This window comes from Protopterus annectens, chromosome 9.part0 (assembly GCF_019279795.1).
Source record: "Protopterus annectens isolate FY-2018-M chromosome 9.part0, PAN1.0, whole genome shotgun sequence".
NCBI classification, from domain to species: Eukaryota; Metazoa; Chordata; order Ceratodontiformes; family Protopteridae; genus Protopterus; species Protopterus annectens.
In genome coordinates this window covers 1147358735-1147383751 of record NC_056743.1, presented here as the reverse complement: position 1 = coordinate 1147383751, position 25017 = coordinate 1147358735, and positions in this window count along the sequence as shown.

Sequence of the window (25017 nt, the reverse complement as noted above, 5' to 3'; positions counted from 1 at the left end):
TAATTTGTGACCAAGGAAAAATACCTGATTAACTGACTTGCTTAGAGGCACACTTGAGATGTCTTTATTCATTTCCATTTCTCTTTCACTTTGTCAGAATTTAATTCTCTCTCTAATAAGATACCAAATTTACTCTTCCTTCAATTGTCCCAACACAGGTGTACAAACTTGTAAGAACAGAGTCAGTTTCTGATGTCCTGTAAAAATGTTGTTGATCATAGCTCTCAACCTTCCAACTAGGAAGGTCATAGGGTGGTTAAAATATGCTGGTTTTACATATAAACATGATCTTTTAATGAATTAATACTTTTCATTTCTATTTACCATGGATTTCATTTAAATAATTCCCAACACTGAATGTGTGACAAACCCTTTCAGTGTGGAACTTTGAGGAACATGAACTTTTTAAGACCCCCAAATGAAATATGTTCCTCATAATGTGGTACACTTGAGAGGTATGTTGCTGATCTCCTACCTTCTGCAGTAGCCCTGTTTACAGCAAACTGCTATAGTCCACCCTTATCGTAGCTTTCTGCCTTTTACTATGTCAGATTATCTGCATTTCTCAGTAAACTATGCTGAAGTTCACTTGACCATCTACAAATGGTAATGGTCTTTATTTGCTCATTTTCTGAGTGCTAGTGTGATTGTTACTAGAAAACACTGATAAATGTCTTGCCATGTTAGTTCCATCATCTAACACTGTCAACTATTTTATTTTTATTTATTTATTTTACATTTGTTGACTGGGATAGTCTGATTGGATACATGCCCATTTTCAGCGGAGGCCCGGGGAGAAAAGCTCCAAGGTAAGCAGTTAAGATTACAGATACAACATTACATATTGCAAATACAATATTTACAGTGGCTACATACCTAAACAAGTTATACAACTAACTAGTAAACTAGCTCTCCTCACAAAAGATTCATGACCTGTATTTGTGTCTTTTGGGGCAATTTTTGATTCTAGAACAGTGTGGAGGAAATGAGTTTTGTACTGCAGCATATTTTTGTCCAACCTATTTCTGTGTTTCATTTCAGGTGAAAGGAAGTCTGGGAATGAATATTACAAGTGCATGTGCTACAGCTTTTGCAATCACCTTTTACATTATTGATATTGCCACTGGACTCTATCCAGGATACTATGATTGGTACTATTATTGTTCAGATTATTCTGGTCATTACACGTCTGGCTGCCTATACCTGAAACAATCACTTGAAGTAAGTAAGTTTTCCATTCCTGCACAAATACGAGGTATGCCTAAAATCATACCAGAGAAGTTCTTTCACTAGATATTATTCATGGAAAATTATTATTTTGAATAAGATTTCAAATAGTTGCTAACATCACTGTAAAATCAGATAAATGTTCTTTCTAGCATGAACACTGGCATGTCATTCAGCTTTGCCATGGTCAAAATCATCCAAAAATTCTAGTTGGAGTTTAAATGTCAAGAAAATGAGAGGTAAAACTAACTACTTGCAACAGAAAGGGGCTTCTGATATTTGAATTTAAACTGATGTGAAGAATGAACTAAGGCAAAATAAAAGTAAAACAAATCCACATGGATCTACTTTATAACAGCGAATGATCAAAAAATCGAAAGCTGTTATATCGACCCCTTAAAGTTGAAAACTAAAAAGAGTGAACAACCAGAACAGGGATTCCTTTCCCAGGGAAAGAAATCACTGGGCAGCTGTCCGGGTTGTGTCATTTCCTCCACTGTAGTGCGATCTCGGAGTTGCTATACTTAAGTAGGGGGGGGCTTGGGGGGCACAGCGAAGCCCCCCACTTAAAATAGTGTTTAGTGTGTTTTATTATTATTATTTTTTTTTTTTGGGAACAGCAATTTCTTTCCCTGGGAAAGAAATCACTGTTCTGGTTGCTCATTTTAGTTTTTGACTTTAAGGGGTCAATATAACAGCGTTCGATTTTTTGATCGTTCGCTGTTATAATATAGACCCCTCCACATACCTTGTCAACATGCATTACTCTAAAATTAATCAATGATTTTTTTTTTTTCTGGAGGCTACATGAATATAGCCATGAGACTTTAAATGTAATTCTTCCAGGGGACACAATCATGAACAAATGACAAGCTTTGTAAAGAGTGTGGTAGAGAGAGATATCAGTAAGAGACACTATTCAGTTTCCACCAGTGTACCCAACTGCTGACTTAAAAAAGGTAGGAATTAGCATATGCAGATCATGTGCTTTATGTAAAACAGCATTGCAATGTAATCAGTGATATATTTCAGTAAACAATGACATATATTGTTTGGTCGCCATAGGTTCATAGGTGTGTACTAGTCTAATGGCCCTGGAGCCTTTACAAGTCTAGCCCATAGGATTACCCTGGCATCATGCCACCTGACCTTAGTTCCCAGTGCCTCTGTTGATCAGGGAAGTTCTTTCACTAGTGATCCCCGTGGTGAATTTTCTATTTCCCATCCACTCATCAAGATTTCTCTTGAAGAGAGCCAGTGAGGTGCTCTGCTTGACATGTATGGGAAGTCTATTCCAGAGTATGGGCAGTCTCTGGGTTATGAACCTGTCCCTCCAGCTTGTTCTGTTGATTGTGACAATGAGGTTGAGGTCTCTGGAGCATGTGGTGTGGAGGAATTTCTTTAGCTGTAGCATTTCTAACAGAGCTGGGTCAGATATGGCTTTGTAAGTCAAGCAGAGATTGCCTCTAAGTAGGAGATATGAGACAGAGAATAGTTGGAGTTTTTTGAGTCTGTCCATATAGGACAAGTGATTAAGGCCTAGGATCCTCTTTGTGAGGTACTTTTGTGGCTTCTCCAGTTGCTGCAGGTGTCTAGTGAGGTGCATGCCAAATGGGGCATTGTACTCAATGATTGGCCTAATGAGGGAAGAGTAGAGGAAGACAATGACCCCTTTCTTCCTGGATGCAAAACCCTTAGTAATGAGATGTGCCACATAGAATGACTTTCTGACCACAGTGGCAATGTGGTAGTCAAAAGAGAGGTTGCTGTCAACCTGTGTTCCCAGATCTCTTATAATGCCTTCTGTATTCAGTGGACTACCACTGATGTGATAAGTCAAGGGAACCGTGTTTTTCCCAAGGAGGATGATGACACATTTTTTTGGCATTGAGCTTAAGGCCATGGTTCTGACACCAGTCGTTGGTCTCAGTGAGGCCTTTCTGTAGGATGTCAGCATCACTTGGGGAGTTAATGACAGCTCCCAACTTGTCTGTGAACTTTGTCAGCCAGAGTCCCTTCGTTTTGGCCTGGACTTCAGAGAAGTAGATACCAAACAGAAGAGGACCCAGGACCGAACCCTGTGGGACTCCACTCATGACTGGTCTGCGTTCTGACTTGAAGTCAGCTACTTTCACACTGTGGGTTCTATCTGTGAGCCAGTTTGCAACCCATCTAATGATATAAGGGTTGATGCCTAGCTTAGTGAGTTTTTCTATGATTCCTGAGTGGGGAATGGTATCAAAGGCTTTGGCCAGATCAAGGTAGGCTGTATGAACCACCTTGCCTTCATCTACAGCTCTGGTGACTGACTCAAAGAAGTTGAAAAAGTTGAGCAGGCATGATCTACCCTTCACAAAACCAAACTGTGTAGGATCCAGAGTTTGGAGACTCCCTATATCCTTGTTTATTAGGTCCATGATGATGCATTTCATAGCTTTGCATATCAGACTCATCAAGCTAATGGGGCGATAGTTCCCAGGGTCTGTAGTCACTCCTCCTTTGTGGAGAGGGATGACTGTAGCAGTGTGCCATTTGGTAAGGACAAAGCATGAGGTGAAGCAGTGATTGAACAGGGCATACAGGTGAGGTGCTAGTTCACTCTGTAGTTCATGTAGAACACTGCCAAGGATATTGCCAGGTCCCATAGAACCTGTATTCTTGGCCTTGGACTGTGCTGTTTTAAGCTGTGCAGCAGAAATACTGGGTGCCTGGCAATCTACTGGTATTGTGATTGGTCCTTTGGGGGGGGTAAAGTTGGCACTGAATCTGTTGGCCAGTATATTGGCAATATCTCCTGGCTCAGTATAGGAGGTTCCATTGTGCAGTAGCTCAGAGCAAATATGGGTATTGCCATGGAGATTATTTATATAACTCTAGAAGGCCTTGTGGTTGTCTTTACTATCTGCTGCAATTCTGTTTTCATAACTAGCTTTAGAGGGTTTGATGAAGGATCTCAAGTTTTTGCTGAGGCTGATAAGGGAGTTTTTCCGGTCTTGGGACTTTATCTTATTCCGCATCAGTTTCCTCCTTCTGTTGTAGAGGTTGTTTATGGCAGGGAACCACCAGATTGGCTTCCTTTTTTTGGAGGAGAGTGTCTTGGTTCTGTTGGGTATGGCGAGATCTATGCATTTGTGTACGTGTTGATAAAGTGTATTGGTGTATGAGTCGGTGGTCATGCAACTATTCTCCATTTGCATAGGTGCCGTGAAGTTAGCCCCCTCTGTTTTTAGGAGCCCAAAGTTAGCTTTGGAGAAGTTTTTCATGGTGGTTACCTTTGCGGGGGTGGGGATGGATGTGGATTTTCAAGGTGATTAGTTTGTGGTCGGATCTATCCAGGGAGAAATTGACTATTGGTGTAGAGCAACAGTTACCCATGTTAGTAATGACCAGTTCAAGGATGTTGCTACCTCTAGTGGTGGTAAGAATGAGCTGGTCCAGGGCATTGGAATTAATGAAGTCCAGGAAACATCGGGCAAGTGTATTGGTACATGAGTAGCTTTCCCATTTAATGGGGGGGGGGGTACCCAGTATGAGAGTGTTAGGTTGGACCCTAATATTCTTCAGGGTGCTTAGGTACATGTAGTGTGAGTCTTGGGACATGGTTGGGGACCTATAGCAGGCTACAACCTGAATCGGTGTCTTACCCAATGTTAGCTGCACCTGAAGTATCTCAGATCTGTTATGTTGGGCTACCAAATAATTCAGCAGAACGGCAGTTCTAAAACTCCAATAAACAAACAAAAAGAACGCCTTGGACCACGGTCTTCTCCTCTATAGTGTCAACACCAAAATCACAGAGCGCCAGTGAAATCTCACTGGCGCTCTGTGATTTTGGTGTTGACACTATAGAGGAGAAGACCGTGGTCCAAGGCATTCTTTTTGTTTGTTTATGTTGGGCTACCAGTCTAGAGGTGTGTGTATCCTTTATGAATATGGAAACACCACTGCCTTTGGAGCTTCGGTCTAAGTTCTGGGCCCGAAAGGTGTTAAATGAGTTATAGCCTGGTAATGCAGGGGTGGTTTCTGCTGCCTTGAACTAGGTCTCTGTTACAGCACAAATGTCGATGTTCTCCATTTTAAGCAGTGCTTCAAGTGAATGCATTTTGAGATTTAGACTTCTAGCATTGAGCAGCATGGCCCTCATATTGCATTTGTCTGTAGCTGTTACAGTGGTAATTTGGTCTTTGGAGCACTGCCTGAAAAGGGTACTATAGGGGTGTCAAGAGTCTTGGCCAGTATCCGGAAGTCCAGAGGTGACAGATGCAGGTCATCTCTGGCAAAGCATCGATGTCTGTCAGTCATGTCATCCCAGGCAGACAGATAATGGATCTCCTTGGAATGACACCAGAAACTTAGCCAATTGTTGAAATCAGTCATTTTCTCTTTGTACTGTGGTATTCTGGGTGATGGTAGGATGCTGCTCAGGACTAAGGTCATACATGCCTGGGCTACATAATCCAAAAGCTCCTCCATGTCTCTTTTCATGTAGTCCAGGGAGGTACATCTCAGGTTATTTACACCCACATGTACAATGACAGAGTCATATTTGTACCTGTTGTTGAGAGAGCTGAGTGCATGTGTTATGTGGCAGATCCTGGCGCCTGACAGGCAGCTGATTGTTACTTTCTCCTTATTCAACTTAGTGGGACATCAGTGTGCCTTACTATTGAGTCACCTATGATTAGTGTGTTGGGCATGCTGTTTTGCCTTAGGAGCTTTGGTTGAGTGGCACACTGTTCAGGAGAGTTCTATGTCTCGTGATTAGTGTTGTGTTGTGGTGGTTGAGTGCATTTCTGCCTTGGAGGTCTCTGCTGCTTTGTTAGATTTTTATTGAGAGCCTCAGTGAAGGTGGGTATGTGGTTTGTGTTTTTATATAAAGACAGTGCGGGTGTGTATTCTGGAAGGCTATGTGTTCAATGTGGTGTGGTGCTAGTGTTGACCTTCTCCTCTTGATCAGCTATTCTAGTCTTGGCTGGAGAGTGCATGGTTTTCAGTTTGGAAATATAAGTACATCTCTCTCAAGTCTGAGTGTTGGGAAGTAAGAGGAGAGGGATGTCAGTGTACATGAGGCAGTTGCTACATTGCCTCAGGATGCCCAAGTTCACCAGGTTAATAGGAGAAAGCACAGGGAACACCTTTAGACATGCCTGGAGGGATGGGCATTAATAATAAGTACTGGAGCTTTTTCCTTGTATAACGTTTAGTGCTGGTAGCACTTTTGTGTGCTACAATAATTGGTACAAGAAGTCTGTTAAAGTGCTAAACTAATAAGCTTGTAAAAGTGTAAGAGCGGGGAGAACTAGCAGATTGAAGGGAAAAAATTGAAGCGCAGACTTTGGGACTGCTCAGAAGCTTACAAACAGTCCTGGATACGGCAAATCTATATCTGGACTAGACTAGTTACAGGAAAGATGGGAAACAAGATCAGATGCAGGCTTTTAAACTAGAAAGTTAAAAGAGATGGAAAAAACTGCCCAAACAGCCAATAAGCTCCAATTAATGGGCCAGCAACCACTCCTCTTGTGGTAGATAGGCTACCTAGTGCTTACCACTCCCACTGATAAGCTAGAAGGCTTCCCTCCAACTAGAAAGGCTTGGGGGGGGGGGCTCAGAAGCTTACAAATAGTCCTGGATACAGCAAATCTGTACCAGAACTAAACTAGTTACAGGAAAGGTGGGAAACAAGCACAAATGCGGACTTTTAAATCAGAAAGTTGAAAGAGATAGAAAAACTGCCCAAATGGTCAATAAACTACAATTTCTGGGCCAGAAACCACTCGTCTTGTGGTAGACAGGCTGCCTAGTGCTTACCACTTCCACTGATAAGCTAAAAGGCTTCCCTCCAACACAGAAAGGCTTGGGGAGTTCAGAAGCTTACAAATAGTCCTGGATACAGCAGATCTGTATTTGGACTAGACTAGGTTCATAGGTTCATACTAGGCTATCTGCCCTAGGGCATTTATAAGCCTAGCCAGAGTGTGTTTGGCTTTGCCACCCATTTTAAATTAATTTTGCTATGCCCTTTTTCGAGGTTAGTATACTTTGCCTCTGTCTAACAGTGACACAGAAGTGATACCCAGGGTAAACCTATGATCTCCCATCCACTCATCAAGATTCCTCTTGAAGAGAGTCAATGAGGGACTCTGCCTAACCTGGACTGGAATTTTATTCCAGAGTGAAGGGAGCCTCTGGGTTATGAATCTGTCCCTCCAGCATGTCCTATTTATTTCAGTGCTGAGGTTTAAAGGTGGGAAACAAGTGCAAACATGAGCTTTTAAGCCAGAAAGTTGAAAGAGATGGAAAAACTGCCCAAATGGGCAGAAGATAATTCAAGGTTATGAACCTAAGTGGGTTGGCCTTCTCAAATGTTCTCTCTGTTATTAGGTAGAATGAACACTAGACTGGGAGGAGTGTCACAGATCAAATTTACAGTAAGGGCAGGCAACTGCAAAACCACCAACTATAACAACACCACAAGAATAGGGTGGGTTGAAGGAAGAAAAACAGTTTCAGAAAAGATTAGAAAATAGAATACAATACCAGCAAACATATACATATAATTCAGTCAAGCAAAAATTAAGACAGTGCAGAACTCTGAAAAAGTGCCAAAAAATATACTTATCAGTTTGTTTTCTCTGAGAAGCACTCTTCAGTCAGAACACAAGGAGATTCTAAATGGTATGCAGGGATTTACAAGCTGGGAATATTTTTAAATCGGCAAGCCTTGAAACAATCAGATAACACAAAAGTTATTAGACCAGTTATATACCAACTTTAAGAACAGCACAGTAATAGGGGTAGAACCAGTTTCAGAACAGATCAGAAAACAGAAAACAATGCCAGCAAATATATATAATTCAGTCAAGCAAAAATTAAGACAGTGAAGAACTCAGAAAAAGTTCCAAAACATATACTTATCAGTTTGTTTTCTCTGAGAAGCACTCTTCAGTCAGAGCACAAGGAGATTCTAAATGGTATGCAAGAATTTACAAGCAGGGACTATTTTTAAACCAGCAAGCCTTGAAACAATCAAATAGCACAAAAGCTATTAGACCAGTTATATAACAATCTTAGAATGTAAATAATGCCAAGAGATGATGTGGCAATCTTAATTCCCTACCACAACCTGCCTGTGTCTAACTGTTCAGCTTGTAGAGCACTGTAGGTTATAACATGTATCTTGGAGGTAAATAAACTCCCATTCAATCTTACTGTTGCTAAAAACAAGCATGCAGCTTGCTTACATGCATGTACAGCATAGTCAGTAACTTGACAGGCAACAGTTTGTCTGTAACATACTATATAAATTAAAATTGTGCTGTCTTCAACTGTTTTCGCACTACTGGCAACATTTTTTTTTTGCTTACATGTCATTTTGACAGAAGCTCTGAATAAAAATAAAATTAAAAGCATTTGTTACATTTATGCAGTTTTAATAACTGACAATAAATCATTGCAGTGTAAGCTGCATAAATGTGCCATACCATTTGGAACAAATACACACTTTACTTGAAATAATGGCTGAGATTCATGATGAATCTCACTGATTGGAGAGGAGTGTTTTACTCACGTGTTACAAATATGTTGTGCATGGATCACAGTGATTACACTCCAATATTCAGAAAAATACAAACCATTTAAGCGGTAAAGTTGTGTGAGACTTGACCTTAACAAATGTTAAGCACCCTCTGCTTAAGTTGTTAAGGTCACTTCTCAGGATACACTGTAAAACCTGCCAGTATGGATCAGCAAATGAGAGAAGCAGTTTAAAATATTTATTTCTGCCTACTGTTCACACTAAGGTGTTCCCTCCTCTTGCAAACTTAGAAAATAGCTAGAATAATAGTATATGTGTTTGCCTGAATTTTTTTGAAGGATATGAACTCTGAAACTCAAATGTATGTCACTGTTCAGTGACTTTACTTCTCTGTGATTTGTCTGGAAACCACAGACTTTATGGTGAGCAGACTGAACAAATGAGGCAAAACACTGGAAATTCTATGAAAGTCTGGACAGTTTAGAAGTGTAAGGGAGTGTGTTGCACTGCCTTCTGACAACAATTGCTAAGTAGCTTTGAAAGCAAGCAAAACACAGTATTTTTTTCTTTCTTTCCTGTTACTGGTAGTACATGAGGCAGATATAGTTCAATTCATTTCAAAGAATTATGATCAGGTCTCCAGTCATAAGTTTCAATTATGTGTCTCAAGCTTCACTCTCAAGGTGAATTTCTTGGCATCCATGTCTCGAACATATAATAACGATTAGTGACCTGATCATAATCCTCTGTGTGACACACGGAACGCATGAGTATGGCATGAATAATAAACTAGACTGCAAATCTTAGCAGAGACAATAGTCCAATATTACAGTAGTCCATTAGAGAAAGAGAGAAAGATAGACTAAGATCTATAGATAGCTAGAGATATATAAGATACTGTGATGGCACCAATGGGACACCCTAATGAATTGTGTCAACAGGAATAAGCAGGTCCACAAGGCACAAACTACCCAGACATTTTATCAATGGAGTTAGGCTCAGAATAAGAGGTGTTGTGGAACTGAAGGGTTTTATGTCTGTCTGGCGCTTTCAGGAAATTATCTGTTAGATAAGGTAATTAGTAGAAAAGGGAAACATGTGCCTATATAAGGTAAGGCCATAGACAAATTATCAAAAGTCAAGGAGTCAGGGAGTCAGGAGTACTCAAGAAGAGTCTGGAAGAGTCTATAATAAAGAATTGGACTTATCTTTGTGGATACTACATCTCAAGTGTTAGCAATCACCATTGCAAGTTTCAGACATTGGAAAGACCTCTTGCAGTGGTTCATAGGTTCATAGGTTTATACTATACTAATAATCATCAGGGTCTTTACAAGTCTAGCTGTTCAACCCAACTCAGTTTTGACCCCAGGTTCTTTGGATGTCTATATAGTGGGGTATGTTTGTAAAGAGGTAGCCAACTGTTATGTGTGGGGGTTATGTTAGCTGGAGATTAATTTACTTACTGTCAATGTCTGAACATCAGAAACATGGGGGCCAGACTGGTGGTATATTTGTATGGTCAATGTTTCTTTTGAATAGGATCAGAAATGAACTATGCTTCATGTCGATGGGGGGCTTATTCTATAGTGCAGGGATCCTTTGAGACACATATTCTTCCCTCCAGCAGGTTCTATTTATGTTGCAGGCAAAGTTCAAGTCCTTGGATCTAGTCTTACTGGTGCTGCAGTCTTGCAGATGTGCAAGAGACCCATCAGAGCTGAATCTAAGGATGCCTTATATGCTAGGAATACATTACCTCTCAGTAACCTGTAGGAAACTGAGTACAGCGATAGGACTTTTAAGGTGAGAAACACTTGAGGGTGTTCCAACTGTTGCAAGTGCCTGGCTAGGTACATGCCAAAGAGGGGCATTGTACTCAGTGATGGGTCTAACAAGGGCTGAGTAGAATGGTACTATAACTTCCTTGGACCTGGATGCCATATTCTTGACTATGAGTTGGGCAACACAGAATGATTTTTTTTACTATCTTGACTATGTGTTTAACACCAGATTACTGTCTACATATGTCCCCAGATCCTTAACTGTCAGGTCAACTCTTAGGGGTATTTTATTGATGAAATAATTAGCCTGGGGTGATGATTTCCCAAATGGCACTATAATGCTTTTCTTTACATTGAGTTTTATTCTGTGGCTTTTGCACCAGTCATTTGTTTATGTTAGACCCTCATGTAGGATGTTGGTGACATGGAGGTAATCTATGAAAGCTCCCAATTTAAAACATCTGTGAACATTGTAAACCAGATGCCTTTGACATTAGCTCTGATGCCTTAGAAGTAGATGCTAAACAGGAGCAGGCCCAACATATAGCTCTGTGGTACTCTGCTGGTGACCAGTCTCTTGGTGGAGGTAGTCTTACCGATACTGACTTATTGGATCCTTTCTGTGAGTCAGCTGGCAACCCAGCAAGTTATGCAGGGATTTATGCCTAGTTCTGAGAATTTGCCAGCAATACCTGAGTGTAGTATTGTATCAAATGCCTTGGTCAGGTCAAGTTAGGTGGTATGCATCATTTTCATTTCATCCATAGCCATGGTGACCCTCTCAAACAAGTCTACCCAGTTAAGTAGGCGAGATCTTCCCTTAATAAAGCCATATTTGGATGGGTCCAGTGTCTGAAGGTCTTGCTGATCATTTCCGTGATAATTAATTCCATGGCTTTGCATATTAGACTTATCAAACTGATGAGTCTGTATTTCCTAGGGTCATTTGATGACCCACTCTTACGAAGAGGGTTGACCATTGTAGCCTGCCATTCATCTGGCACATAACCTGTTTTGAGGCTGTAGCTGAACTCAAGTGTCCTACTAGGTCATGTTTTAGCCTATTTAGGAGGCAACCAGGGATATTGTTGGGGCCCAATGAAGCAGTGTTTTTGGCCTTAGCAAGCACCTCCAGGACCTGCTTCCTGTTGATAGTTGGTGGGATGTGCTAGAAGGGATTTCACTGGGGATATTGAGGGTAGTTTGAGGTGAAGTTAGAGTTAATTTGTGAGTCAGTAGATTTGCTATGTCACCCTGGTCATAGAAGGTTGTACCATTTACCGCCAGTTCTGCACACTGCTGAGTATTATCTTTAAGGTTCCTGACAAAGCTGAAGAAGGCCTTGTCATTGACTTTCAGCTGGGAGGCTATCCTGATCTTGTACTTGCCCTTTTTGGACTTTATTAGACCTCTTAGTTTCTTGTTTAGTTGAATCAGAGAGTTCTTGTTGATATGTGTGTTGCTCTTTTTGATTTTGGCCATGACTTTTCTTTTGCTATATATCCTGTTAAGGTAAGAAATCAACCGGTGTGGTTTGTTTTTGTTCTTAGATCTGGGCTTACTTCGGGTAGGTATGGCAGCCTCAGTATAGCCAATTACATGTTTGCACATGGTTTCTTTAAATAATTTTGTATAGGTAGCTGTGTTTTTGGGGTTTGATGGAGCTGTGAATTTTGACAAACTGTCACTTAATGGGATGTAGTTTAGTTGGGTTTTTCCATGTTTATTTATATTTTGAAGGAGACTCCTTTGTGGTCTACCTTCACCAATGAGGACAAAACATGGGAAAGTGTGCAATGCTCTCCCATGCTGGTGAGTACTAGGTCCAATCTGTTCGATCTTCTTTTTGGAGGGTGCACTATCTGGTCCAGGGTGTTTGTGTTGATAAAGTACAAGAAACGTTGTGCCTGTCAGAGGCAGAGTGTGTTTCCCAGTCTATAGAGGAGTAGTTAAAGTCTGCCATAAATAGGGTATTTGGTTGGATGGTGAGCACCTCTATTAGCTCCAAGTAAGAGTTATGAGGATAGTGGATCATAGAAGGTGACCTGTAGTTGGCCAGCACATGGTAAGGAATCTTCTGTATGGAAACTTGGACTTGGATGAACTCCAGAGCATCTTTCTGTTTAATAAATCCAGAGCTGTGTTTGCTGTTAATGCAGATTGAAACACCTCCACCTTTAATCCTGCTGTGCTGCTGTTGGTCTAAATTTGTGAAAGACACTGTAGCCTTCCACTGCCGGAGTACTTTCTACAGCTTTAGACCAAGTCTACCCTAACAACACAGATGTCTACATTTTCCAGACTGTGTAGAGCTTGTAGGATGTGGAGTTTCTTGTTTAGGCAATTAACACTGAGCAGTGACCTTTTTTGGCTGTGTTGACAGTTTGGTCATTTTAACATTGCCTAAAAGAGGCTCTAAGGTAATGAAAAAGTTTTAGTCAATATCCAAAAGTCCAGGGATGAACAGGAACAGATCACCCTTGGTAAACTAAAGAGGTCTGTTAACCATGTCTCCCATGCTGATTGATATTGGATTCCCCTGGGGTGACACCACAAACAAAGCTAATTATTAAAATCAATCATTTTTTGTTCATACTATGGCATCATCCTTGATGGAGGCAGAATGCTGCTCATTTCAGGGTACATACCTGTCTGTGGTACATGTCTAGAAATATCCATAGTGTCTCTTTTCATTTTGTCCAGTGGGGTATGCCTCAGGACATTTACACCCACATGGACTACAATAGAATCATATTGATAGCTGTGGTGCAGTCAGATGAGTGCTTGCTTGAAATTGTGCATCCTACCTCCAAATAGACAACTAACCATTATCTTTCTTGTCCAGCCTGGTGAGAGGAATATTTGTGCATCATACAATAGAATCCCCTATGACAAGACTACTGGATAAAGTGTTTACTTGCCTTATGAGCTTTGTGCTTGGGGGATTGATGAGTGTAGGCTTATGTGTGGTGTTAGGTGTTGCTTTTGGTTTGCTTTGTAATTGTTGAGGGTAGGTGTTGCATTTTTTTTCACTTAGGAGATCTTTGAGATTTGTTAACTTTTATTTTAAGTGCCTCAGCATAAGAAGGTCTATGTGTGTGGTGTGCTGTATGTGTAAAAGATGTAGTGAGTGTGTGTTCTTGACAATTTTGTTTGTAAGTCAGATTTTTGCCTCCAAGGAAGTTATGTATGTACATCTCCCGCATAGTGTGTTAGTTTCTTTAAGGATTAAAAGGTTGCCTGAGTATGTGAGACACTTGCTACATTGTCTCAGGATACCCATATCTACCAAGCTGGACACAGAGACATTAGGAAATTACAAATCCATTCTGCCAGTACCGGTATTAGGGTTGTGCTATTATGGTTTAGGGTCTTGGTTTTACAGGGATCACCTGAGTGGTATCTAGGCCAAAGGCTAGATGTTAGATAGTGCTATGATCTTAGTGCTGTTTGAGGTTGTCTGTAATTGGCTGCCCTAAGCTGAGCTTCATGCACAGTCTTTCTGTGTTGTGGATTAAAGTCCTCAGTACTAGCTTTATAGGTTTGTTACAATAAAGGGTACTGCTAACTGCCACTGAGTGGTGAACAGCTCTGCAAAAATACGTCTAATTTACAGCAAACATAAAAAAAATGAAAACTAACTCCTGTGTCCTCTGGTCAATTAAAAACTACACCTTTAGCTCCCTGAAGTGCTTCCCACCTTAGAAAGACTAGGTAAACACCTTTTGCTACAAGGTGGATGACCCAGGAACTTCTGAATGTAAAAGCACAGCAAAAGTAGCTCTCAAGTGCAGATTAACACGCAACTAAGCCCCTAAAAAGCCCTCTAGTTGATGAAACAATCCCACTTTATGCTTCCCTGTGTGGTTCCCAGCTAGGACTGACCAGGCTACTTTACTACTGCCACTAGAATAGCAGTGCCCATTTTCTTAATTTAAAAACACACTTTGGTTAGCAAAAAGTGAAAATGTACCAAGTAGCCCCAGCAAGCTATTGTCACTTTAAGCCCCATTGAGTGTTTCCCAGCTCAGACAGACCAGACTACCTTTCTACTCCCACTAAAACTGCAGTCCCAGTCTTCTTAATGTAATAATATGCTTTAGTTAGCCAAAAGTGAAAAGGTATTGGAAACAAGTCAAATAACTAGCTACAAGTAATTCTCACTTGAAGCCTCCCTGTGTGTTTTCCAACTGAGACAGACCAGGCTACATTCCTATTCCCAGTAGAACAGCAGTCACTCACGGTTTTCTAAGTGTAAAAAACACACTTTAATTAGCCACTAGTGAAACAGTACCAGAACCAATTTCTTACAACTAGGTACAAGTAGTTGCAATGTGATTCAAATGTAGACAAACCAGAAATGAGGAACATGCACACTTCCACGTACAGTAATAGTCTAAAGAGTGAGCCTTCCCAGTTTCTTCTTTCAGTAACCAGTAAGACAAGTAGTGAGAGATAAGAATGGATGAAGCTTCTATAGTCAGATGTAAAGAAGATGGGACTTGGTGGAGCTTCCAAGGCCAAATATATAATATGGACAGGCAGCTCTAACGCATCCAAGTATAAACTACAACAGAAACAGGGAGAGAGAAAGGAAACAAATTCAGAAAAACAAGGCCAAAACAGAAACCAAAAAGCACTGCAGACTATAAAAATGCCTTCAATTAATAGCTTTAACTTCAGATGAAGAATAAACGCTACACACAAATTGATGTAAGTGGTAAGATAAGTGCAGTTATAAACATAGTTTAAATGTACTTCCCTGGATACAAAATGCAGTCCAAATTCTTTGTTATCAAGCTTCCAAGTTTCCAACAATCCCAAGATTCTGGTTATCCACAGAGAAATGCCCAGCTCATGTGTTGATATATTACCTGAAGAATTACTTTTATCAGGGACTTTTGCATGCACTACTTGGTGATTGCTAGAAACTCCTTTTGTTTTACACAAAGAAGAGGCAAGAAGACGTTTGATTCATTAGGTGATGTTTTCTGCCTAAAAGCTTTTACCTCAATTTCACTATAGTCAGTGTACTGTAAAGATATTGGCTTATATCTTTGCTGGGTGTTCTAATTATGATCTGAGACAGAAAACTGTCACCTCATGTAAGCTGGGAGTCTATCAAAAGACTGTTAACTTAGTTGTGTCCTTGTTAAATTCAGCGTTGGATCCATTCACTTGCAGGAAATCTAATAAAAGAGAATTTGCTTCATTTGTGTTCTTTGAAAATTTCTGCTGCCCTTAGAGACAAAAATACAGGTGAGGAGAACTGTTGTCTGTTTTGTCCTGCATATGCGACTGCCACCAACCCAATATTGTGACACGGGGGTGGGACATTCTGCCAAGGAATGACCCCCCCACTGGCCCACCTCCAAAAGCTTATTGGAGTATTCCCCAAACACAGTAGTGGCTACCTGTGTCAAAACATAGGAAATAAAGGGCAGCTATTACACCAAACTGTAGGTCTTTCTTGCCTCTGAAGTGTACAGTGTGTTTCTGCACTTTAGTGATCAAGCATTGGTACACTTTCCAGGCTAGGCAGATAAATTCTCCATTAAGGATTACATTACATTTTTCTTTTTAAATGTGTAATACCTACATATCTGCTAGTTCTGTCTTGGGACCCCATCCCTATGAACATGGTCCATAGTAAATCACTTTATCACTCGTCAGTTCACAAGAAAATACAGGCTAATAAAGAAGCTTTGATTTAAGTCTAGCTTCTGGGAATCAGTCACTGGTGAATGATGCTACCTTTGCCTCGAGATGATCCTTGGACCATTAATTTTATTCTCTTGATCTCTCTGTTGTTGCTCCTAATGAAGCCAATAATGACTGGGAGGCTAACTTATCCCCTGCAACTGTTCATTTGCCCTTCTTGGGATAGGGAGAATCATCCTTGTTGGCACCGTGGAAAGGACCAGGAGGCATTTCTCTATTACACTCTATGGAGAAACATTTCCTTTTCCAAAAATAGGGACTATTCTTGGGTTCATACCTTTTCAGAAGAATCTCCCAAGAAAAGGAAACATATGACTAGCCATAACTCTCCCCCCTCTCTTATAGGTTCATAGGTAGGTACTAGGCTATCTGCCCGAAAGCATTTATAAGCCTAGCCAGAATGTGTTGGCTTTAGCCGCCCCCTTAGATTAGTTCCCTGTGCCTCTGTCCAGCAGAGCCACTGAAGTGATCCCTGGGGTAAACTTTCTGTTTCCCATCCACTCGTCAAGGTTTCTCTTGAAGAGTGTTAGTGAGGATCTCTGCCTAATGTAGATTGGAATCTTGTTCCAAAGCATGGGAAGTCTCTGTGACAGGAATCTATCCCTCCAGCACATCCTATTTATTGTTGTGGTGAGGTTTAGATCCCTAGAGCATGTGGCTCAAGGGGATATGCTTTTTTTAGATGGAGCATGTCCATCAGTTCTGGGTTGGACATGGCCTTGTATGTCAGGCAGAGATTACCTCTGAGTAGGTGGTATGCAACCGAGTACAGCTGGAATTTCTTCAGTCAAGCTGCATAGGGCATCTGTTTGAGGCAGGGATCCTCTTGGTGAGGTACTTCTGTGGTCTTTACAGCTGTTGCAGGTGTTTTGTAAGATACATCCCAAATGAGGTGTTGAACTCTATGATGGGTCTGATGAGCAATGAGTAGAGGGGCACAATGACCTCTTTTGATCTGGATGCGAAGCCTTTTGTGATAAGGTGTGCCACGTAGAAGGATTTTCTAGCCACTTTGGCAATGTGATTATCAAAGGAGAGTTTACTATCTACTTGGGTCACCAGATCCCTTATTACGTCTTCCATATTTAGGGGACTACCACCTATGTGGTAGTTTGTGGGTACTTTGTTTTTTCCAAAGGGGATGACTATGCACTTTTTGGCATTTAGCTTGACACCATGACTTTTACACCAGGTGTCCATCTCAGTGAGACCCTTTTGGAGGATGTCTGTGTCAGCCAGAGAGTCAATTATAGCCCCTAGTTTGCAGTCGTCTGTGAACTTGGTCAGCCATAGTCCTCCTGTGCTTGCCTGTACCTCTAAGAAGTATATGCTGAACAGGAGGGGTCCTAGGACTGAGCCCTGGGCAACGCCACTTGAAATCACTTTAGAGTCAGACCTAGCTCACGCAACTCTTACCATGTAGGTTCTGTCCATGAGCCAGTTGGCAAACCATCTTGTGACGTAGGGGTTTATGTTCAGGCTGGTGAGCTTGTCTATAATACCAGAATGGGGAATGGTGTCAAAGGCCTTTGCAAAGTCTAGGTAGGCTGTGTGTACCACATTTCTTTCATCTATAGCCTTGGTAACTGTCTCAAAGAAGTCCACCAGGTTTAGGAGGCATGATCTGCCCTTAACAAAGCTGAACTGGGTAGGGTCCAGTGTTTGGAGGTCCTCAGTGTCTCTGTTAATGAGTTCCATGATGATGCACTCCATAGCCTTGCAGACCAAGCTAGTCAGGCTTATAGGGTGATAGTTCCTGGGGTCTGTTGTGGTTCCACCTTTGTGGAGCGGAATAACCATTGCTGTGCACCACTCTATGGGTATGTAGCCTATGGAGAGGCTGAGTTTGAACAGTGTGTTTAGGTGAGGGGTTAGTTTGTCTTTGAGCTCATGTAGGACGCAGTCTGGGACACCGTCCGGTCCCATTGATGCTGTGTTTTTGGCTTTGGAGAGGGCTGTTTTAACCTGAGTGTCTGTGATTTCTGGAGCTCTACATTCTTCTGGTATGGTTATGGGCCCTTTTGGGGGTGAGAGGGGGTGAAGTTTGCGCTGAACCTGTCTGCTAGGATGTTTGACAATATCGGTCAGTTCAGTGTATTTTGTACCACTCTGCACTAACTCTGAGCAGATCTGAGCATTGCTACTTAGATTCTTGACATAGTTAAAGAATGCCTTGTGGTTATCTTTGGAGTTCTTGGCAATTTTTCTTTCGAAACTCACCTTGGATGATTTTATGAGGGATCATAGTTTCTTGCTGATACTGATCAGGGATGTCTTCCCTTCTTGGGATTTTACTCTTTTCTGTACTAGTTTCCTCCTTCTATTGCATAGCTTGTTTATGGCAGGAGTCCACCAGACTGTTTTTTTTTTTTTGGAGGAGTGAGTCTTGGTTTTGCTTGGGATAGCATGATCCATACATTCTTGTAGGTGCCCGTAGAATGCATTAGTAAAGGATTTTGCAGCTTGGACAATGTTATCCTTTAGCATGGGGGTTTTGAAACTTTCCACCTCGGTCTTAAGTAACATGAAGTTTGCTTTTGAAAAGTTTTTCATGGTGGTTTCCTTGTCCTGGGGTAGGGGCAGAATGTGGATATCCAAAGTGATTTGTTTATGGTCAGATCTAACCAGTGAGGGGTTGACCTCCGGTGTGGAGCACCAGTTGCCCATGTTGGGGATGACCAGGTCCAATATGCTATCACCTCTGGTGGGAGTGTTGACCAGTTGATCCAGGGCATTTGTGTTTATAAATTCTAGGAAATCTTGGACAAAGGAGTTAGTACTTTAGTAGTTCTCCTAATTAATGTTTGGGTAATTGAAATCACCCAATATTAGGATGTTTGGTAGGACATTTATATTTCCCAGTGATTCCAGAAATGCAGAATGGGGGTCCTGGGACATGGTGGGTCATCTGTAGCAAGCTACAATTTGCATTGCAGTTTTGCCCGTTGTTAGTTGCACGTGGATGATCTCTGAAGCATCATGCTTTGCCACTAACCTGGAGGTGTGGATATCCTTGATGAATATGGATACGCCCCCTCCTTTTGTATTTCGGCCCGGGTTCTGTGGCCAAAATGTATGGTATTAGTTTTAGCCTGGTAGTGCTGGGGTGCTCTCTGCAGCCTTAAACCAGGTTTCTGTTACTTCACATATATGGATTTTCTCCATACTGAGGAGTGCCTTGAGTGCGTGCATTTTAAGGTTTAGACTTCTGGCATTGAGTAGCATTACCCTCAGTTTTTTGTTACTTGTGCTATTTATGGCAGTGGATTTGTCTTTTGAGCCTTACCTAAAACGGCATTATGAGGGTAGCAAGAGCCTTGGCCAGTATTTGAAAGCCTAAGGTTGACAGGTGCAAGCCACCTCTAGCGAGGCAGCGTGGCTTGTCGAGCATGTCATCCCAGGTGGACAGACACTGGATGCCCTTTGAATAGGTTCATACGTTCATAGATTAGTACTAAGCTAACTGCCCTTGTGAGCCATTTTAAGCCTAGCCAATTCTCCCTTGTGAGACTCAAACCTTGCATCTTGTGTTTAATGACATCAGAAACTTAGCCAATTGTTGAAATTGATATTTTTTTCTTTATACTGTGGTATCATTCTTGGTGAGGGCAGGATGCTACTCAGGGTCAGGGTCATACCGGCCTGGGTTACAAGATCAGAGAGCTCTTCCATGTCTTTTTTTCATGTAGTCCAGGGAGGTACGGCTCAGGTCATTCACACCAACATGGACAATGACAGTCGTATTTGTACTTGTTCTGGAGTGACCTGAGTGCTTGTCTTATGTGACAGATCCTGGCACCTAACAGGCAGCTAACAGTAACCTTCTCCTTATTCAGCCTAGTGAGTGGGACATCAGTGTGCCTGACTATTGAGTCACCTATTACTAGTATGTTGGGTATGTTATTTTGCCTTAAGGGCTGTGATTGCATGGCACACTTGTTTTGTGAAGTATATGTTTCATGATTTGTGTTGGGGGGTGGAGGTTGCTTGGATGTCTGCTTTGGAGGTCTCTGTTGCTTTTGCAAATTTTTATTTAGAGCCTCCGAGTATGTTTTCATGTATTTATGTGTATTTTTGCCGGTGCTGGTTTAATGGGTCTATGTGAGACTGGTGGTGTGATGCAAGTATTTTCCTTCTCCTCTTGACTGTCTGATCCAGCCTTGGGTTGAGAGAGCTTAGCCTCCAGTTTGGCTGTATAATTGCATCTCTCACATGTATTAGTGTTTGGTGGTAGGAGGAGAGGGTTGTCTGTGTACATGAGGCAGTTGTAACATTGCCTCAAAATGCCCAGATTCACGAGTTGGACTGGAGAGTACACCTGAAACTGCCCTTTGGACATGCCTGGATAGGTACAGTGAACTGTTTTACTGAATGGTTGGTAAGGTTGAATAGAGAGCCTTGTCCTTCTGTACAGTATAGGATGGTCTAGTGCTAGGGTTTATAAGTGCTTGCTATGAGTTCTGAGCAAGTGATGGGCTGAGAAATGAATGGCTTGAGTGCTTAAGTTGAAAATTTGTCTAGTTCCAAGGGAAAAATTGAAGAGGAGACTTTGTGGAGCCAGGAATAGTTATACCCTAGCTAACCGGCACTGCCTGGTGTGTAAAACTGGGCAAATGCGGTATTTATAGCAGGGGAAATGAAAGAGACAGAAATTAGCCCAAAATGACCAATAAACTACTAATTTCTGGGCTGAAACCACTCTTCCAGGGACAGATAGGCTGCTCAAAGCTCCCCTCTCTCACAGGTGAACAGAGAAACTTCCTTCTATCCAAGTAAGGTATGGGCAAACACAGAGATTTGTAACATAGCCCTGAATTCAGCACTTAACCTGAAAACTGGACTATACTAGCTTAGAAAGGTGGGAAACAAGTATATTTTTTTGTTTTTTTTTCAGAAATTAAAGCAGACACAATCAAAAAAACTCTTTAAATGCACAGAAAAGGATATTTATTGTTATATATCTCAGATCAGAGTTGTAGTCAATGCCACTAGTAATAAAGTAGGAAGAAACACTAATACAGTAAAAGCAGATGACTAGAATGCAATTTATATGTATATATATATATATATATATATATATATATATATATATATATATATATATATATATACTTTTTATATATATATATATATATATATATATATATATATATATATAAAACAATAGAAAACGAACAACTGATTTAAACACGTTACCCAATTAACCAGAAAAAAGCTCAAAACTGAGCCCTGCTCCAGCAGTCTTCAATCAGACAAGTTCTAACTGCACACTCCTGCTGCTAGGGTGCAGGGGAACCTTCTCCAAAAAAAAGATGGCCTGGGTCAGTGCTCAAGTTATACAAACAAAGCTAGATTCAGCAGGCCTGAATCTGGTTTATGCTGCAGCAACAAGGCACACCAATTTCAGAAAGAAACAGTTCAAATAAGCAGGCACAATAACCCCGTGACCAGAAATTCCCAGCTCAGAAGGGCAGAATCCAGCCTCCCTCAAGAGTGCAGACCACACCTTCTCTAATGAGAATTGGTTATCCTGTGCTAAGGGGTTTCTTTTAGCCTTTCAGTCTTTTGGGACAGATTTGTCCCTTCCTGTGAAACGTAAGAAATTGGTTTCCCTTTCAGGTATTACTTCTCAACCAAAGGATCAGCCTTTACATTGGAATTTGACCTCTTCAGCTTCCTGTCCTACCCAGGGAGAGTCTAACTTTGAAGGAAATAACTTCTCAGACTCCCTTTGTCTTTTTTGGATACTTTCACTAAAATGAGGGATTTGTTTCACTAAGAACAAATGGATATTTTAGACTCTCGGATGAAGTGTTATGACTTACTGCAGGAACCCCTTCCTCAACCAGTATCTATTTCTCTGGCTTTACCTGCCATAGAGGATGAGTTCTTGACAGCTTGTATGTCCCCAGACATACAGTCTTCTCTTTTCAAGAATCAGGATATATTATATAAGGTACCCCAGTCTCACAGAAATATTACCTTGTCCAAATCTGGTTCTTCACAACTCATTGCAGCTGCTAATCCAGTGCCCTTTGATAGGCTGTATAAAACTTTATATATATTTGATAAGAAGATTCATGTTTATTCTGCTCTAGCCTTTAGAATTGTGAAATGTCATGCTCATATATTTAGATTTCTTCTAACAAATTCTCAGGATATGCAGAAGTTGTCTAGTCACCTTCATACCTCAGAGATCAAGATATTTCTATGTAACATTTTTCTTCTCTTTCTGATTTCACCGAGCATACCTTGAAATGTGGATATGATGCAGCTGATGCATTATCAGGTCATCTGCTACAAGTTCTATATTGCCATGTTTTGCCTGGATACATTTTCAAAATTTCATTGACTCTGTTAGGTTGAAAATTCTTAATGCTCCTTTGGATAGAGATCTATTGTTTAGTTCTTCCTCTGCAGAGATTCTCAAACATTTTGACAAATGGGGAAATTAATCCAATAGGTTACCATATTTTTCATCCATTCTTATAGGCAGCCTTCCCTTACTTCAAGTCCCTCATGCCGATCTCAGTCTAGGTCCTTCCTGAAAGCTTGCAATAAAGAAGTTTTCAGCAAACAATAGCAAGGTAGCTCCAGACTCAGGGGTCTACCTTTCAGGTGTAATGTCAGTCTAAAAAATGGACTATGTCCCCATTCCCCTCTTTTCTTCCCATACAAGAGATCAGATGAAACAGCCCCAAATTCTGGGCATTTGATATCTTTTGCAGTGTACAACATCAGATTCTTGGGTGCTCAGCATCATTCATCCAAGTTAAAATTGGCAGTGAGAGCCACCCTTAACCTCCCTCCCTTCCAGCCCTAGAATCTGTATCATTCTCCATAACAGATCAGGGCTTTTATTCAAGAAAGTTCTGAGTGTAAAAGCCAAGAGGTTCCTTGTGGCCCATCAGTATCACAGTTCCTAAATTGAAAATGCTCTCCCTTCAGTCAGTATTGGCTTTCATTTCTCCAGGCAACTTCCTGCCACCCTTGGATTTAAAAGAGGCTTCTTATAATCCACTCCGCAAAAGTTTAAGACACTTTTTGCCTTTTTCTGTGGATGGTTTACATTTTCAGGTTTCTGTTTTGCCATTTGGACTATCTGCCTTTCCAAGGGAACTCACAAAATGCTGAGCTACAATAACAGCCCATTCCAGGTTGAAGGGCATTCACATTATTTCTGTACCTAGACAAATGCCTGATAGTGACAGAGTCTTTCAAGCCTTCTCAAAAGTCCCTTGAGTGGGTAATGAACCTTCTTCATAGTCTAAGAATTTTGATAAACAGGGAGAAAACTTCTTTTGTCTTCTCTTCACTCACAGAAACAAATCTGTGGACTTGTCTTCTGGATACATCCCTCATAATGTTTTTTCTTTCTGCAAGGCAAAGTGCTCTTTTATATGACACTTTTTGGCATTTGCGAAGCCAACTCAGATGTCGACCAGTAACTATCTCACAATTGTGAGATACTTGGCCTCTGCTAGCCTCATGATTCCTCTGGACAGACTCATATGAAGAAAATTCAATAGTTCATCAAGTCTCTTTGGATCTAACACCAGCATCCCCTGTTTTTTCAGGTTTGTGTCATGGGGTTTGTGAAAAGGGAGCTACATTTTGTGAGTACATCACTTGACCCTCAACTCAGATTTTTTACCAACAGCCCACTAATCAGTCAGTGACAATGCAAGCCTCAGACTTCACTATAGGAAGTGGTGTCCAATAGAATAAAGGCTCAGGACCTCTGGAACATGCAGGACAGGTTGAAATACTTAAATGTCAAGAAAATGCTATCACATCTATGTGCTCAGTGCAGCATCTCTGGGTTCCAGTTCCTTTGCTTGTCATCTCAGACAGTACCACAATGATGTGGTACATAGACAAGGAGGGACCAGATCATAACACCTCTGTAGACCAGCTATGGTATTCTGGAATCTGGAAGTGTGGCACAATTTGTCCCACCAGGCAACTTACATTCTGTCAGAGCAGAATATTGTGTCAGACAAGTTGAGCAGAACCAGGACAGATCCACATGACTGGATGTTGAACCCATGGGTCCTACAGGACTTGGTCCTTTTGTGCAAAACTCTGCAAAAATCCATTTGCCTCCAGTCAAAATAGACACTTGAATACATTATGTTCCAGTACCTCATGCACTCAGACTTGGATGAAAGATACATTTTTGTTCCACTTTCCAGGAATGTTCCTCTATGCCTTTCCTCTGATAACTGGAACCCTGTTAAAGATTGAAACAGGTTCAGCAAAGATTGTAGTGGTGACCACCTTTTTAGTGCAGGGAACCATGGTTCTCTGTCATTGCAGTTGGCCAAGGGCAATTACACCAAACTTCCTCACAGAATGGTCTTGCTCACACAGGATGTGGGAAGTCTGATAGAGCCCAACCCTCAACATCTTCATCTGACTACCAGGATGATAGAATTTTAATTCCTTGGAGGCACCTTTTTTTCTGAGGATGTGCAGTGGGTATTATAGGAAGCTAAGAAACCTGCAATTAGAATACTGTATTTAGGAAAGTGGAGGAGATTTTATAGTTGTTGCCATTCTAGAACAATGACCCATTAAAGGCATAGATGTCTCAGATTCTTCAATATATCTGGGAAGTATTATCTGCTGGCCTTTTCTAGTCTTCATTAGCTTCAACAGGTGGCCATTTTTAATGGTCCTTCCTGAATAACCCTTTTCTACGATGACATCTGTTAAACAATTTTTGAAATGGACTCCTTCCTGGGA